This window comes from Passer montanus, unplaced genomic scaffold, assembly GCF_014805655.1.
Source record: "Passer montanus isolate IOZ18808 unplaced genomic scaffold, ASM1480565v1 scaffold41, whole genome shotgun sequence".
NCBI classification, from domain to species: Eukaryota; Metazoa; Chordata; class Aves; order Passeriformes; family Passeridae; genus Passer; species Passer montanus.
In genome coordinates this window covers 3,618,525-3,637,063 of record NW_024368930.1, presented here as the reverse complement: position 1 = coordinate 3,637,063, position 18,539 = coordinate 3,618,525, and the positions used below count along the sequence as shown (strand labels likewise).

General features: G+C 40.1%; 1 protein-coding gene across 3 annotated transcripts in view; it reads right to left on the bottom strand.

Moving 5' to 3' along the window:
- The window catches only part of PHACTR3 (phosphatase and actin regulator 3), a 100,574-nt gene that overhangs the window by 58,908 nt on the left and 23,127 nt on the right, over window positions 1–18,539 (bottom strand). The window contains exon 1 of one of the 3 annotated variants that reach the window (XM_039719355.1): window positions 13,873–14,068. The exons of the other annotated variants lie outside the window; for them this stretch is intronic. The gene's annotated coding sequence lies outside the window, so the exon portion shown is untranslated. Of the gene's footprint in view, window positions 1–13,872; window positions 14,069–18,539 lie in introns of those variants that run through there. 3 annotated transcript variants of the gene reach the window in all.

The window sequence follows — 18,539 nt, the reverse complement described above, 5'->3', positions numbered from 1 at the left end:
ACTTTGTGGATTGTTTTGTGTAATGATAGTATTGCATTTCACTGGTCTAGGCATAATTTGGATTTGGTCCTGCGATGTTCCAAGAAACTCTGAAATCCACAGACTTTTATAAGAACTGGGAGGGTGTTCAGTGCTTGCCACACTGCTCCACACTGTTCCAAGAAAATAAGTTCATCCAATGTCCCTTCCTGTACAGTGTAAGTTACATCCAAACTAAATCTGTTTCAAACTGCCTAAGAAATATTTAGAAACAATGGGGGAAAACCATCCTTCATTCTGAAATGCCATGATTATAAACTTATTGAGAAGAAGCCAGACCTCTCTTCCTTTGGTTCATGTCTGGACTGAGCAGGGCAGAGCAAAGCAGGTCAAGGATCTTGTGCAGTGAGAGGAAAAAGAAAAAAAGGTCAACTTAATCATGAACCAAATTCACTGAGGGGTCAAATGGATTCAAAGAGCAAACACACAAGAGTAAAAAGATGTTGTGAAACATTAACAGAGGCTCTTGCTATCAAATGTATCAGCTGTACATCATTTATAGGCCTGTGTGATTGTGCCTTAGCGTGCCCTGGCTCAGTCCTGTTGGCTGGACTCTGAGTCCCTCTAACACAGAGATTCACTCCTAAATTCCTGCCCATAGACAAGGAGTTGGTCACACTGAAATCACATCTCCCTATCAAAGACTCTTCCCTTCCTCACTGGGCTACCCTTCCTCTTCTCCACAGCCATTCTGCTTTCACAGTCTTTTTCTGCTGTCTTTTCACCTCTGCACAGCCCTGACTGCTCATCCCGCAGCCTCCCCTCCCTGCTCAGTGCAGTTTGCTGAGCCTCTGCACAGGGACAGCCTGACTTTAATCAAACCTATGCAGGAACAATCCTTCTTCTCTGAGAGAGCTTTTAGACATTACAAGTATTCAGGGTTCACTTACAACACTGGGTAATGAAGCAGAGCTAAAAATACCAGATGTACCTTTGACATTGCCCATTCATTGCTATAAATGACTGGAATTTCGGTGACTGCAGAACAAAACATGTTTTATGGTTTTGCTTTTAAATGAAGCTGTGTATAAAGCTCTTTGCCACTTGGAATATCTCAGTGTTTTACATAAGAGGATAACAAAGTTTATTTGGGAAAGGCGGCGAAGCCTGCAGCTTGTTTTCCTCTCATTTTCTTTAATGAATGAGGAGAGATCTTAGAATGTGTGATCACAGGAGTGGAACTGGCTGAATTTTCTCAGTTATGAGAAAATACAGTGAGGAATTTATTGAGTCTGCCCCCCAGAACATCACCTCTGATTGGCAATTCAGTGCACTGGATGAGCAGAAATCTTTTCAATCAGCTCCAAGCCTCCTCTGCAATCTGTGTAAATCTATTTCAACAACAGAATGAGATTATCAAAGCATGACAGAGAACTGACACATAGGGCCAGATTGTTTGAAGATATTTATTTTAAGTCATTTCACATAATCTTATTCACTATATTTGTTTTTGTAACTCAGAGAAGGAGAATTTTTTTTCCCTAGTAATTAAAACTCTGAAGGCGGACACTCTTGCCTGCACAATAAAAGAACTTAAAATATTTTAGAAAGTATTAAAAAAAACCCTATAAAAACCCTCAACTAATTTCTTCCTTTCAAGTGCTGAAATGATCTAATGCTATTAATAGAAGATTCTTTCTCTGTGGAAAATTTATTCTTCTATTTAAAGCTACTTTAAATAGGGGAAAAGCTTGAAAGAACAAAAAATTATGATTCTGCCATCTGGCTATCAATATAGCCTTTGCATAATGAGTTCAGATAGTGGCTTTAGAATGCACACATTTATTTGGAAAGAAGGCAGGATGATAGACAAGGCACCATTTGCATCCCATGGCTACTACGCCCCTGCTAGAATCCCACCCACCTTGTCCCTTAGTGCTGGGGGAAGCAAACTGGGGTATCCCTGATTGACAGCCCTGAAAACCACAGATTTTCCTTCATGCCCAAAACCAGGCAGAGCTAATGCAGCAGCAGAAGCTCCCCAGGTGCTGCTCAGCCAAGCCTGAGCCTAACCCAGATGCCCCAAGATGAGCAGAGCAGGTGTTGCTCTGTCCCCATGATCTCCCTGCAGAGGGATGAAATTGATACCAGAGCTGGGATGACATTTCATGTGGGCAAAGGATGAGAATTCCTGTCACAATAAATCAGCAAACAGAACACCTCCCCAGGAGTTTAAAGGGACATTTTATACTCAATAGCTCATATCCTGCTTCCAGGCACCTGATCCATTAGGCTTCACTTCCTTGACATGTGCTAGGACTTGGAAATTTCTTCACATGCTGACTCTGCACCCAGGTGCCATTCTAGGCATCCACTCCAGAGTTATGAGTTATGTGTCTTGTGCATTCCTGGTGGGATCATGCAGAGATCACACTCACAAAAACACTGGGGTGTGTTGTCCAAAACATGTGATTCAAAATAAACACAGTGAAACCTGAATAGAAGGCTTAAAGCTGAAAATCAAATACTTCTTTGGATTTTGTTCTTGCTTTAATAAGGAAATGGAGGCAAAGGATTTGTAAAGTGAACACTGTGCTAGAGATCTCTGAGTAACCCAAACCCAGTTCTATCTCTGCAGCATCTGCATGGCTGAGCTCTAAAATGGAGAGCCAAGCAGCATTCCCCATTAGCAGGCTGCTGGATGGGAGGAATTATGTATTTCCATGATGTATGCATGGCATGGGATTAGATACAGCAGCTCAGACCCCCTAATACAATTTTTCTTCCACAAGCCTATGTATCTTCTTTCCTTAGAAGATACAGACATGTCAAGCAGGTCTTGGTTTAGACACTCTTGGGCTGGTATCCAATAAATTGAGTTTTAGGGCATTCAGTAACAGATCAAAATGACCACAATTCCAATGGTACAAAGTGCAGATCCAATAGAAATTCATTTTTACCTCTAAGATTGTTTAAAATACATTGATTAGTCCACACTGGATCGGGTATCATTTCTCTGCACCATTTGCACTTTGTGCCATTACAAGAATTGTCTGTCATCCCCCAGGTGGCATCAGTCTGGCATAAAAGCACAGAGCTGGCATAAAGTGTAACACAGCTCTGGCTGATTTGGCAGAAATATGGTCATTTGCCCATGGCTGCTCTGCAGGAACCTGTGCTGCTGTTAAAAGCCCTCGTGCACAGACCTGGTGTCAACATCAGCCTCTCGTAGGACGGCAGAGCCTGGACGTGCCAGAAGTGATGGGAAACTCAGGGAACATCCCTGCCTGTGCCCCAGCCCTGAGCTTGGGGGGGCAAAAATGAGACACCCCATGGTGGCTCCAGCCCCTGTGCACTTCACTGTGCTCAGTGACCTCAACTCTCAGCAGCAGCTCCTGCCACAAGAGCAGCAAGGAGAGGATTTTTGCAGGGCGTGAGCCTGTGCTGTGCAGCTGCAGCCAGGAAGGGGGATGCAGAACAACTCTGTTTCCAGAGCAGAACAGATGCCCTTCCCTCATGTTTGCTCTTCCTGGCTTTGGGCTTCTGGCTTAAGCACAGGTTCAGTAGCTATTCTGCAGTCTGTATCTATATATCTATACTGTATATGGGTATGCACACAGCATTACACGTTATATTACGTAACTACATGTTGAAAATCTAAAAAGAGACATCAAGGAGTCTGCTGATAATATGGACTTGATTACAAATAGCTGCTTCTCATGGAGGTCAGGGTGAGAGAGGGTTTGGGAGCTTGATTTTAGAGTGGCACAGTCAGCACAACAGACCCTGTAAACCCAACCCAGCTCCCCAGTGCTCAGCCTGCCTCGCTCAGCCAGGCTGCTCCTAACCCCTCCTCAATAACGCATCTCATTCATCTGAGTAGCATGCATGATGACTTTCAAATAAAACAAGATAAGGCATGAGTTAGAAGTTAGATTTTGGCATCTATTACAGCGCTGTCTTACATGTTCATATTTATAATGCACGAGTGCCCAAATGCACAGTGAAAGGGCTGTAAACAAGAGTTAACTGCAGCTCCATTAAAGGGTTCTTTGGGTCTCCTCATCCCTCCTGGCTTTTCTTTCCTCTGATTCTTCTCTTTACTCTTTTTTTTTTTCTGTTTCCCCACCCCTGGCCCCCAGAGCTGGCAGAAGGGCAAGGGGAGAAGGGCAGTGCTACTTTGTATTTAGGCAATATTAAAAGTGAAAGGCTTTGACATCTCCCAAGCCAAAACTGGCAAATCCAGCTGAAAAAACCCAAACGGTTGTGTTCCAAATTGCCAACTTTTCTTATTTGTTGAAAGCATTCCAGGGTGGCTTCAGGCTATGCTGAGCTAGCCTAAAGGCAGGTTTAACTTATGTTTTGACCATTTAAGAAGCAAAACAACTCTTTTCTTCCATGATGCTCTTTGGCACTCAGTAAATAAATTTTATCATAGCAACTGCAAAGCCACTTGAGGCTTGAAGACACAAATTTTAAATTAAAGTGGTCCTTGACATCTTGTTCTACAAACTAACCTGGGCACTCTACAGTCATTAAGAATAAAAAGCCCACATGAAGTAGCTTAGTATCATGAATTAGTGTCATGTTTTCCAGTTGTTCAACATAACAGCTGAGTCTTACATAATCCTGTTTTGTAATTATATACCCAAGTGCTTTACAGAGGAAGAAAGCTAAAATGTGTAGTGGGACCTGAGTCAGGTTGATCCAGTGCTGGAAAGAGAAACTTGATCTCTGAATGTTGCTCCAGAACTCTGCCTGTTAGCTTCTTTAGCTAAATCCTGGAGCCCAGCAATTTTGGAATGGTCACAGCCTGGGGAAGTTCCCCAGAGCTGTCCTGTGATATGATACCTTATCCTGCTCTGAACACGGCAGAATTCAGAGTTTGTGAGGTCTGAGGGGGCACAAACGGATAATGTAACTGTTTTGTTGGGGTTTTTTTACCAAACCTGAATGCTGTGCAGAATGACTGCACTGACTGCCACAGAAAAATATTTCCAATGACTGCAGCGTGCAGCTGTACATGAAGCATGTGCATATTTAGACCTAATTTGAGACCTAGCTGCCACAGCTGGAGGTTTGAATCACATAATGGCTGTGGGTTTGGGCTGCTCTGATGTGGATCCCCTCAGCTGCACAAGCAGAGGCAGGGATTGGCAATCCACGCCTTCCTGCAGGCTCAGTTCATCATCCCCTCCTTGACACCATGCCCTGGCATTCCCTGCAAACAGAGGACAACTTCACAGGGCTCACAGCCTCCACAGCCAGACCTCTGCACCAGCAGAACTTCTTGCCATGATTCTTCTCAAAACAGATTCATCTTTGTAGAAAATGAGAGCTAATGAGGGTGGAGGCAAAGATGGAATGGCACCAGCAGCTACTTCCTACAAACACAGCAAAGTAACAGTTTCTAGCAGGACACTTAATAAAACCAAACTCTACCAGGATGCACAGCTACAGGGGAATTCAGTTTGGAGTCAAATCTGATGCTAACTGGTTTTCTTCAGTGAAATACATGACACCTGGTCTACTTATCTCACCTTATCAATTTAATCACATTTTTAATGAGCAGAAATAGAAAAAGTAAACATTTTGTTTCTCTTCTTACAATACCAATTTTCTTTCTATGCTGCTTACTTTGAATAATGAGAGTTCATTTTTAGATCCCTGTTCAATATTTCATTCCAAGGATTTCACAAGCATCTTTGAAATGCTATTTTGAATCTTCACCAATGTTTAATGCAAATTTCCTGGGATTTTCCCCCCTCTCAAACTGGACTCTGTCTTTCAGAGTGGGGGAAGAGCTGTTTCACGGTTTGCTTATGAATCCAGCTCCATTCCCACCTGAGAGAGAAGTGAGAACTCTGTAAAGCAGGATACAGATGAACTGTGGGCAATTTCTGTAGTATCCCCCTATCTTTAGATGGTCCAAAAAAATCTAAATGTCATTCAGGGGTGTGTCATTTTCCATTATCAATTCTGAATAAGGAATCATTAAATACTCCCCCCAGAAAAAGTACCTCAGTGGGATAAACATCAGTGTTTCAGCAGTTATGGAATGACAGATATGTTTGTGTCTTGATACATGTGCAAATAACAGTAACTGGCATTGATAATGATATTTGGGAAGCTGCTGTGCAATTTTACACTCAGAAGAAAATAATCTGATGTGTCATTTGGCAGAAATTGCCTCCTCTGGATTTGCAGATCACCACAGTTCTCTCCCATTTTAACTGGGTTTCACTGTGCTAATTTCTCTGGATTATTGCATTTATCACCTTCCAGATGATTGCTAAATCCTATATTGAAAAGGAATTATCACCTATCTTTCATCTTCCAGATAAGAAAAAAAAAAGAAAAACTGGGAGAAGTTTTCATTATCTGGAGTAAAGGGAGAGGTGAGAGGATCCTGCTGCTTTTCTCTAATTTGGGCAGTGTTTTTAGCTGACTGCCAGCAGCAGTGCAGGTGTAACACACCAGGGAAAGTCTCCATAGGGCACTGTGCCTGTGCCACAAAATAGGCCCAGTTTTATTTGTCTGGCACTGAAAACAAGGGAGCAGACTTTTGACTTTGCAGACATGGGGAGAGAAACAATCCTTTGGCTTTATTACCATTGCCAGGGGTGTGAATTACACCCCCTTGAAAATTGCATATATCCCCCTCCCCTTTTTTTATTTTAAGAGTGGGAGGGGGGGAAGAGAAAGGGATGGATCTCCTTGGCCATCTGGTTTTTGAACCAGCAGAGTGCACGTGGATTAAATTTTCAAGGCTTATTCCCCAAAAGTGAAAATCAGAAATTTATATTCTGAATGTCTGATACTTGGATGTGTTTGTCCATCTTTCCAAGTGCTGCTGAGAAAGTGGTGCCTGGTGATCGTGTCTGGATAATCTTGCAAGAGACTGAGATCTAATTTTGGCAAAAAATATAGTGCTGCAAAAATAGCATTAGGGTCTGATAGCTCACTTTTCTGTGACTGACAGAGCTTATTTCTTCTTGAAAAGCATTAATAGATTTTGCAGATAGACAATAGAAATAAATTAAATTTTCTGGCCCACATGGTTATTCAGCAGAGCTTGGTAAAGTGAGTCATAAGGGCTCAATAGCCCATGGTTTAATTTAAGTTACATGACTTCTAAAAAAATCTTGAGATTTTTGGGGGAGGGAGATGAACTTTTTATAGAAAGAATTAAAGAACAAGGAAAGACCAGGGAATAAAACTGAAGGAATTTGGTGCACAAAGTTGGCTCAAGCAGCCTCAGTGGAAGACAGGATAGAGAGACCCATCCTTCACATGTAATAATCCTGACCTTTGCTTTAGTTTTAAAGGAATACTTGGTAGCCAAATTATATAAAATAGATTACCCAGAAACAGAAGGTTGAGAGAGGGCTGAATTAAATATTCCAGTAACTGTCAGATCAGCCACGTGTGGCATTCTCCTCCTCAGCCACTGCACAAGGGGGGAAGTCAGGAATTTGCTGTACAATTAACAAAACATGGAATATTCAAATAAATCAGTGCTTTCATCAGCTTCTACCATTTCATGACATTACTTCTTAAATTGATTTTATATTTTAGGCCTATATATTCCTTGAAATATGTTTCTCTGCATATGTGGAGCATGAAAAATTAATCCATTAACAGGTATTACTTAACTAGGTCTCGAGAGTGCTGTGAGCCTGAATTATGCTGCATTTTCCAGTATCTTTTTAATTTTGCATGTTCTAGATAAAAAACAGTTTCCTTTAAAAATGGTCGCTCTCTTCTCTGTAATGACAGGAGGGGAAGAGGATATTGAAAAGTTCCTCATCAGCATAAATAAATTAAAGTCCCCACTTCAGAGAAGCCAGGAGGAATGAAGGTCCATTAAATGTTTTAAGAAGCTGGAGGCAGAGATGACCAAAATGAAGCTCCCCAGTCTAAATATATTAGCAACTCTCTCCACACTTGGATTTTTAAATGTCACACAATCTATTAAAACTGAAATACCTTTGAAGGTAGCACAGTCAGAGGAGGGATTGTGCTACCGCATATTTAAATAATGGAGTATCACATTTGCAGGTTTTAAACCTGTATTTGCAGGTTAAAATTCAGCTTTCTGCTAACAGGGCCAGTCTTGTATTTCTGCCTCTCCCCAGGCTCCTCCTCTCTTTGTCATCCCTTTCTCTGCTGCCTGATGATGCCTCCTTTTGCAGGATTTCAAAGATTTGCAAAAATTTCACAGCAGTAATCCTGTCATTCAGCCAGGGAGATCTATGTACACTATTTATAAACTGATACAGTTCCACTGGCTGCACAATAGCAAATTCATGATTAATTAGATATTATTTTAGGGAGCTTCTCTCACACAGCCAGTGTCGTCAGCTCAGGATTCAACCCCGGGTTTTATGGTATTTTTGTTCAGTGTGGTTTTTTTCAGGCAGATATTGATAAATGGGACGATATTTACATTTCTTGTGTCACTTTTCATAAAGAATGTCTTGTGCATGAGTCAAGATACCCCAAACCTGGAAGATCTGTTGATTTTTTCTTTGTACAGTCCTACCACTGACTTGCCTGTTGGCCTTGAGCAACCTTTCCCTTCCCTCTGGGTTTCATTTATCCTCTTTGAGTAAAAGGGATACAAGGAATTTAATTTACTTTGAAAGGTATGATTACCACTTGCAATGTCCTCTGGAGTCTTCGGATAAGGGATGGATGTGTGTTTAATAGAGAGGACATTCCTGGCAGTGGCTTTGGCAGGAGGATCCTTCCCTGTGACAGCAGCACCATTTCAGAGCTCAGGAGGGGGAAGGAGAAATGTGCCCAGAGTTTCTGAGGTGATCCTCCTCCATCCCTTCTGGAAAACTTTAATTTTTGAATACCAACCTTCTCCCTGCGGTATCTCCTTAATTTTTCCACTGCCGTTTATTGTGTTTTATGACAGTTCTATCTTGAGTTATGGGCATATTTTTCACCTGGGTTTCAAACATAGTATGTTTTTATCAACTTAGAGTCATTCTGTAGGCATCTTGCTTTCTGGACTGTTCATTTTAGAGTTTTCTTTTTTTCCTGCTCACCTCATTTTCACATGGGCCCCTTCCTAGAAATTAAGCACCTGGAGGCACTAGGCCTCTTATCTCCCCCCCAGAATAAATCTGTATTTTGGCTCTTACTCCTTCAAATCTTTAGAACTGAGCCCTGAGCACCACTCAAGATGAAATTCAGAATTCATTTCTTTGGGTGCTAAAACTGCTGTTGGATAGAGCAGTGTTTACTGTGTCCAAAATTATTCATCCCCCTTGTCTTGAAGAGAAAAGGATCCAGGCAGTAAGAGAGGAACCTTCTACCATTGATACTATCTGCAATTTACAGCTTTTCCTCATTATCTTTTTTTTTTTCACTGAAAACTGAAAATTCCAAAGTCCCATTTAAGTCTCTTTTATCCACTTGACATGTTTTCTTTCACTGAGATGGTTTTGCAAATATTAACAACCTCTGTAAACAAGACCAAACCACACAGGGGAAACTCCTCCTTAACCTGGTCCCTGAAGAGCCATTTGGAACAAATGGCTTTGCATAATCCAGCTTTTTCTAATTAGCATCTCTGGCAAAAAGCCACTTGGGTATATTTGATATGCTTTTATCTTAATATTAAATTTACATTTGCTGCTAGGTAGCTCTGACATCTTCATTCTTGTTTTAGATCTCTGTCATAACATGATTATTGTGTGATCACTACTCACAGCAAACCAGACCCTGTTTGTAAATGGCTCAGGCTCACCCACAGTGGTGGGCTCTACAGTCCTGCCAAATATGAATTTGGGGGGGATTTTTGCAACTCAGAATTGAAAACCTATTGCTGTAAAAGCTGCAGGGCAGGTTTAGAATATTTTTGGTGCCATGTAACAATTCCAAGAAATAAGATGGAAAAACAACCAAGAAAATAATTGATAAATAAGAATGTTATTTTGAGGAGATTGCAATTTAAATATTCTGAAGAAGGCTAGACAGACCGTGGCACAGATTTTAAAGAATTTTCCAAAGACCTGAAGAACTGAATAAAGAACAGATCCTTTTCTTAATCCAGTTTTCTACCACAAAACCTTTTCCTACCACAGACAACTAAGCACTTTGGAATATAATTTTTCAAGGGCAGATCCACTATCAGCACTATAAATTGTTCCAGCTCTTATGAAATCAGTTGATCTACTACTGATTATATCAACTGAGGATGTGCCACAGGACTCTCCAGTACCAAATAAGTTAAACAATATAAATCAAAGGAAAGTGCTTTCATAAACACTAGAAATATTCACAAAATTTCTTGTGCCATGAAAAAATCCATAACTTAAAAAAAAAATTATGTTTAAATGGATTTTTTTTCCAATGCTTGGAAACAAAGAGAAAGTTCTCTGGTCACAGTAGAAACTGTGTAAATCTGACCAGTCATTAATCTAATTTATTTTAGGAAGTTTCACTATTCACTAAGGTTCCCTACAGCTGCTTTAGTGAGAGTCTTTATTGTAAATTGCCAAAAAGGATGGAAAATATCCTACCATGCAAAGTCACCTCTCCTAGACATCCCTTTCTGAGATTAGAAACAGAAAAATCAAACTGCAGTGCAAAGGTAAAGTGTCTGCCACAAATCAAACAGGAATCTAATTCTGTTCACCACACAGGCCTTTGGGATTTTCATAACTTCTGTGCTTAATCAGATTCCATTTGATGGCCATTCATTAAGGAAAACATTCCTATTTCCCCAGGTAAGCAGATTTCTTCCTCCCAACAGCTTTGTGCTCCTCTCTCTCTTTACCACATGAGTCTGTTGAGTGTTCAAGTCAAAACCACAGAGTAGGAAAACACTAATGCAGAACTGGAAATCCTTTACCTGTTCTCATTTGAGGTTTGTTCACCTCAAACACCACCAGGAGAGGGAGGGAAAGTGCTCCAGTCACACAAGTCTGAGGTTGCACTGGGCACTTTTTACTAAGACCATGCTGAAATAAATACCCATGAGGTCTACTATAAATCAGTTCCTTTTCAACCTATTAAAAACTGTATAAATCACATTCTGTTAGCTCAGGGCTGCTTTATAATTGCAAAATAGTGCCAGATCTCCAGCAGAAACTTTCCAGAAGGGCTTGGCGGTGGACAAGATTCGAGCTCCATAAATTAATCAAGTATAATTTACCCACTCATAATATCAATAATCATAGAGCACTCATAGCATGCTCTTATGTCCAACATTTCATGCTTGCAGCATAGCCATTATAGATTATTATGCTATGAAGGCCACCACTACTAGAAATTACACATTACAGATTCAATCTATTGACTAATACTAAAAATCCAATGGCAAAAAAACCCACACTGTTCATTTCAATGGAGATTAAAATATTCTTTCTAGGCTCACTTTAAAAAGAAACACTGAAAATATCTTTAACCCTTTAATGTGCATTATTTAACTTCTTTTTTAAATAAGTAACCAGGGTTATTTCAATGCTACATTTCACAGCATTGCCTCAGAAACCACTGAGTGGGCAAAACTGAGGACAAGGAGCTGAGTGCCGGACGATGGACTGCAAGTGGGAAAGGAAACAAACAGCTAAAAGCAGAACCACTTCTTGATTGGCCTGGCCTTCAAAGCACATCCTAAAACTCTGTCCCAGACTTAGAATTAAGAGAAGAAAGATCGTGCCTTGGAATGGTAAAGTGTAGGATTAGAAATACAAAAGAGAGGAAGAAAATTTCAAGAGAGAGAAAATTCAGCTGGAGAGATCTAAAGGAAATTAAACAAGATGAATTCAAAGCACACTATCCTCCAGAGGCTCAAATGGAATCCAATATTTCAGGCACAGTTTCTCTCTTGGGAAATACCTGATGGGTGCTGGGGAAGGCTCCCCCTCGGGTCAGTTTGTCACCTTAAGCCCCTGCAGCAGCTCTGCTGACCAAACACTGGTGCTGAACTCTGTGGCAGAAGGTCTGGGGCTGTTTTAATTGATATTCTCAAGTCTTTACTAGAGCTCTTACATGCCTGCTGTTAGCTACATCATCTTATGCAATATTCTACAGTCATTCCCTGAGAAATTGTATGATGGCTTGGCTGCAAAAGTTGTGGATGGGTCAGGGAACTGTGGAAAAAGGAAGACGGAGAAGACCCTGGAGATCTGGGTTCTTTTTCCTGCTAGACTGCCAGGGGGAAAGAGTAAATCATTTAAACAAGGTGCTCATCTTCACAGCACAGCTGACATGTAAATCTTCAGGTTGTTGAGAATCCACAACAGAACTTAGTGAGACATTATTCTCTAAGCATGTAAAAAGCTGCCTTATCTAATGGGTCTGGAAAATCACAGGTACACATCTCAAGTGAGGCAGTCAAAATCAGCATTTCCAAATCTCTCTCTGCTGCTCTGCACAGCCCTCAAATCTGTGAGGTGGACACTCCGCCCCACACTGCTCAGGGCTTTTGTGCAGCAGGTACTGTAGTGACAGGCACTACATAAAAGCTTCTGAATACATTAATAACTTCTGCCTTCACAGAGTACTGGAGAAAAATGTTTGTGATGTGCACTTTAAGGCTGCATCACAATGCATATGCACAAGAAACCAAGGGAAGATTGCAGAGGCAACCATAATTCTGGCACTTCCTAAGTTTTTATTGCCTGCTTTTAAAATCTTCACAATGTGCTTTTAACATAGCAGCTTTCTGGTATATAACATGTGATTATCTGAAATTACGTATATATTTTCACAGTATCTGGAGAACATTTTGTTTTGTGCTTTAGAAGGATCCCGAAAATAATCGTTATTTAACTAAATCATCCCTGGCTTTCTTTTCCCTTTGCTTTTATGTGGAAGCCACAGAACAGCTTTTCACATACCAGATGAATAATGTGTAGGAAGAGTGAGAGAGGAAAGGAATTGATGGCTTCTTTTTAAGTATGTGAACTTAATTTCACCAGGCACTTTAATCATAATGCAGATCCAAATTTACAAGGAAAAAAAAATCTCCTGAATGCTCCTATATGTTGGTTCATATACATGACTGAAAAAGTTAATGTTCTAGAAAAGAATACATTTCTTTCCTTATTTTTTTAGCTGGTGTTTGAAAATGAATATACATCAATATCTAAAGTACTAGGCAGCATAAAAACCTTCTGCATCTTCAAAGTACAGCAAAATGCAGTCAGAGGCTTGCTGGACAACTGTTAGATTACCTGACCAGATTTAGAGGTTTCACAGACAGAAATTTTCTTGCACTGTTGAATTTTTTTTGCAAAACTCTTTTTCTCATCAGTGCCAAGAAGAAAGAAACAAGCTATCCAACACAGCCCTAAATTCAAAAGTACTATGACACTTGCAGTGAGAAAAATTCCTTTTTTCCTGCCCCCATTCCCTCCAGCTTCTCTGCAACATAACTGCAGACATAAATCCCTCTTCCTATTGGAAAAGTGTATCTATTGATCCTGAAATAAGCACGTGTAACAGTTATGCAATTGATCTGCCAGCACCATCCCCAGCTCCCAGTTTGGGAGGAAAACATTCCTGGTTATGGAATGGAGGATTTTCAGAGCCCAAAGTATGAAAGAATAATCCTACTTGTTTAGGTAAAAGAGAGCCAATGGAATTTTTTCCTCTATTCCCAATGATCACAGAAATAACACTTTCTTGCATATTTTATCACAAGCAAAAGATCCGAGAAATCCTAATTCCTTCATGTGAAAAGCCCACAGCATTCCCTCAATACAGAACCCCAGAAATACATTTAAAACATCCGAAGCTTCAATGCCCACTCACCTCAGCTACAACTCCCAGCAAACAAATCAGTTAGAGAAAATAAGGCATCTTAGAAGGCAGGAAGGAAATATTTATCCATCTTTCTCTTCATTTCTTTTACCCCTCGCTACTCACCTCCAAGAGCTGCTGTTGCTCGGAGCACACAGAAGGCAGCAGCTCAATCCGAGCAAGAAAAAGATATTTCCTTCCACCCTCTGTTACTGCTCTCCCTTGAAACTCCTTCACTTTCTCTTTCAAGCTGCACAGAAACACGAGGATGGACCCTTTGGGCTCTCTCCAGGTCTGTGTGTATTATGTAAAGCAGATGAATGCATTTCCTACTTTCACCACGAAAAGCATGTCTGCTCTGACAGGCGCCGGGATCATTAATGGTGACTGTGTGCAACAGTGCAAGCCACGGAATGCTCAGAGCTGGGCTCAGCTCTCTAAACGCAGAACCAGAGGAAAATCTACAAATCAACTTCTCTTTGTTGCAAAAGTTTCTCTTTTTCTCTCCTGCAGCAGAAAATCTCTGTTTAACCAGTACATTTCACTGGAAATGCTGGAGCAGAGCTCTAGACTTGGTGTAACACCAGAAACAAACACACTGGGGATGTTCTGGCCATTAAAATGCCTCCAACCCCAGAGTAACTTTCGGTCAGCAAACCTGTGATTCCTTTCTCCCAAGACAATTTTGTCTTGCAGCACTGTCAGCAAACTGCTCCAGCACCACTTGAAAGGATTCCAGCCCAAATTACAGTTGTGAAAGCCTGTTCTGGCCTCTTCCCTTACTATTTTTTTCTGGAATATTTACATTTCATATTATTCCCCACCCAGTCTTAGTGATAGTTCCAGAATGCAGGAAAACGGTCTTTCCTTCCTGCAATCCTAAATGCCTTCATTAGGGAGACTTAATGCTGAAGTGTTTGGGAAGGCAGATGCTCTGGATTTAAAAGAAACAGGAGAGGGCTCAGTGAACAGCTGCATTGCTCTCAGCTTCCACAGAGCCATATTTCAGAATGGTTTTCTGCATTATTTTGTCAGTGGGAACATATTATTACCATCTATATTTAAAAATACTGGCTTTCCTGCACGAAGGCAACAGCAGACTTAAAACCACAATGACTGTTCTGTGGAAGTATTCTGTGCCAATGATGCAGAAAATGAGATCCAAGTGAAAAACAAAGTGGTTTAGAAGGTCTTTGCTTGCAAGGTGTCTGTACAGAACTGGCCAAAAACCACTGGTACAGGAATTCTTGTACACTTTAATCAATATTCACAGCTCTTTGTTGAAATTTCACTGACTGCTCAGTAATACTTTGTCTTTACTAATGAACACCATTTTATTACATCTGTAGTACATTGAAATGCTGGAAATGAAATCCATGTTCCAAAATTAACGTTCTTCTCTGCTAAAAGAAAATATTTTTCAAGTAAACTGAGCACTGTCTGTTTCTGTAGATATTAGATCATGTAATTCCTGAAAGAGTCTGGCAAACAATTCCACTCTGGAGCCCTGAGCATAGACTAGAGAACTGCTAAAACCTAGGGAGAAAATCTAAATGCGTTTTCGATAAAATCTTATGAATTTAAAGTAAATCACAGTCCTTTTTTTTCCCCAGGAAATAGATATTAACAGGTTTTTTCTCTTATTGAGTCTTCTTATGCATCATCTACAACCACCCACGTTTATTTTCCAGAATAGTTTAGGCAGTGACTAAAGGATCCACTGCAGCTCAGGTAAATTGCTTCTTCTGAAAAAAGTGCACTAATCATGTGCATAATATCAAATTGATTTGGTTTAATTCAATGCACATATGAAAAACAGAGCTTTCAGTCATAAGTAGAACTTCAGTGGACAGCCCATTGTTTATTCCCTAAGGGATACTTTAGGGAATAAGTTTAATGAAGTACTGTTTCAACAACTTATTATCATTGGGAGTCCTTTAATTAATGTCAGTGGCAGTTACTTTAAAAAAAAAAATACAGTGTCCATCTCCCACCATTCTGTGCACAGAAATCATTCCCTTCTGCTTACTGAAGTTCTGGAAAAAGCTATGACAAACAAAAACTGAACTTCAAATGTAAATAAAAATGTTAAGCAAAATCTCTATTAAAAATTAAAGAGTCTTAAAGCAGAGTTCCCAAACGTGTGCTTCAATTCAAGAACTTAGTCTTTACAAGGTTAATAGGATTCATTTGTCATGGAGATGCCTTATGCCAAACAGGCTTCTTTGAGTTTTAAAACCCATGTTTGCTAAGCTTCTAAATACTTGAAATTTGGGCACACAAGTTTGAAAATCTGGGAAAAGCTTCTTAAATGCAAGTGAGAAATAAACAAATCTATCCTGGTGCAGAAGTTGCTATGAATCATCACTCTTCAGGCCTAGAGAAGTTACCCAATGCAGGAGCTGTGTCACAGCCACAGCAGCAGCCAAGCCAAGAGGAAATTTTGGATATGGGAAAACAAATGAATAAACATCTTGAGGAAGCTGATGCTTTGTATTCTTGCTGATGGGCAAAATTCCCCAAAAGCCTAGAATGGCTTAACTTCAGATTTTTCAATGCCATAAATAAAATTTTGCTCCCTTAACAGGACTCAGACTTAATCTTCCCTTTCTGCATGAGACTCAGAACTCTCATTTTTCCACTTCCAGATATGAAGCACCTCTGGGTACTTACACTGCAGGAATAAATCATCTCTACAGTGCATACAGACCCTTTTAAAGTATCTCTTAGAATCTGAGCTTCATTCATACACTTTGTATTCTCCACGGAATGGAATTCTCCATTTCTTAGGGGAAACTAAGTTTTAGTCAAGATTTTCTTAGCAAACATGCTTCAAATATGTGAATTTCATAAAGCATCCCAAATGTCTCATGTAAAATTCTGTGAATGTGGCAATAGCTTTGGATAATAGTTTACATTTCAGCTGCCAATGTATTTCTGTGTTAGAAGACATTCATTTATTTATGAGATTCATAGATCCTTGGATTATAGCTAAAATATAAGACAGTCTTTGCTGGTAATAAATTGTGACTCCTTTTACTGAAGCTGGCCAACATTCCATCTTCCAATGCCTTACTGAGCAACTTCTTTAGAAGTCTTCCAGTAAAAAGAGATTAAATTGTCAAAGTTACCAGGTAATGGCTTGGGCAGTTGACAGAGCACAAACTTTGCACACAAAGCATGTGTGGCTCTTGAAAATCTTGTTTCCTCACTGAGGAAGGGGCCACTGGATGCAAATGGGGTAGGTCACCTCTTGAAAATCCAAGGTGGATTTTCTGTTTCTTTTAATACCTGTTTTCCAAGAAAAAAATGATAATGAGAAAAATCTGTCTGTGTGTCAGAATGCTGAGTGCTAATTTTAGAACTCTTCATATAGAATCAGAAGACTCTCTGAGACACTCACAATGAAGAAAAATTGGTATTTGAGGAATCGTTCTTAACAGGTTTTAAATTAGGTGAAATTAGGCCTACAACATTCAGTATTTCTTAAATACTCATAAATTTTGTTTGGATTCAATTTTGAGACTTTTTTCTAATTAGACTTAATGAATACCTATAGAAAGGCATACTTCTAAAAATTGGAAACAGCTACTCTTTAAAGCAAAAACTTTAATATTAGATTTAGAAATACTGTAGAATGAGGCAATTGTTCTCTTGTTGTCATGAACCCAAAGAAATCTCTCTTATTTTAAAGTCCTTTTCATTTGAATACATTCAACATGTTTGGAGTACTTTGTCACTACTGCAGTAATTAACATTTCCAACCTTTGGAGTTGGATTTGAAATTAATGTTACATTTCGTAGAAAAAGAGAGACCAGAGATTGCGATATATTCCTGGAAGTACCTTCATCATGTCCTAACAATTAAACTTAAAAGCTAGAAAATTCATATACTACTATCAATGTGTGTCTTGCTCCATCTTAATTAGGATATTTGGGGGTTTTAAATGCAGCAACAAATTCCTTCCATTTTCTCAAGAAGGCCTTTTTTCAATTTTTATTTTCATCATCTGTCACAGATTCTGTTGTATGTGTAAGCAATTTAATGGTTCAGTGAAAGGTTGTTATGCAACTGAGTTGTATAAAGCCCTGTCCAAGCCCAGAAATTACTGTAAGGGGGAGACACTGAAATGGTGAAGGGCTGAGCATTTAAATATGTTTTCTGTTGGTATTTCTATCTTTTGTCAGTGGGTTTGTAGAGCTCCTGTGAGGGCAAGAGGGAAAAGATCACCTAATGTTGGGATGTCAGGGATAAAAAGCTGCTGCCCAGGCAAGAGTCTGGAGCCAAGGGGAGTCAGCAGTGCCATACCTGCCTTGCTGAGGTCTCAGGTGATTATTCCAGCACAGAGCTTTCCAAACAGAAGCCACTCAGTGCAAGGCTGAGCTATGATTAAAATCATTAAGCCTGGATTTATCAGTGCGGGTGATGAATGATTAAATGCATCATTAAGTGCACCAGGGTCAGGACTTGAGGGCTTTCTATCAATACATGTTTCTAATCCTGTAAATGAATACAGTGGATGGGAAATTTTATCAGCTGGTGAAGATGGCACTGAGGCAGCTTCTGAGCCCCTGTGACAGCAGGTACAGCTATTTCCAGAGCGAGGATCAGGGTGTAATTAATGCAAATTACAGACCCTGCCAGCATTCCTCAGGTCACTGGATCAGTTCTATTGCTGTTGACCACTGTGTGATTAGCCAGAGCAAAGCACTGCCCTGTGAGTGAGGGATGGATAATGGGGCCCTTTACTGATTACACCTAAGTACTACTCCAAAAGCAGTGAGAGACCCAA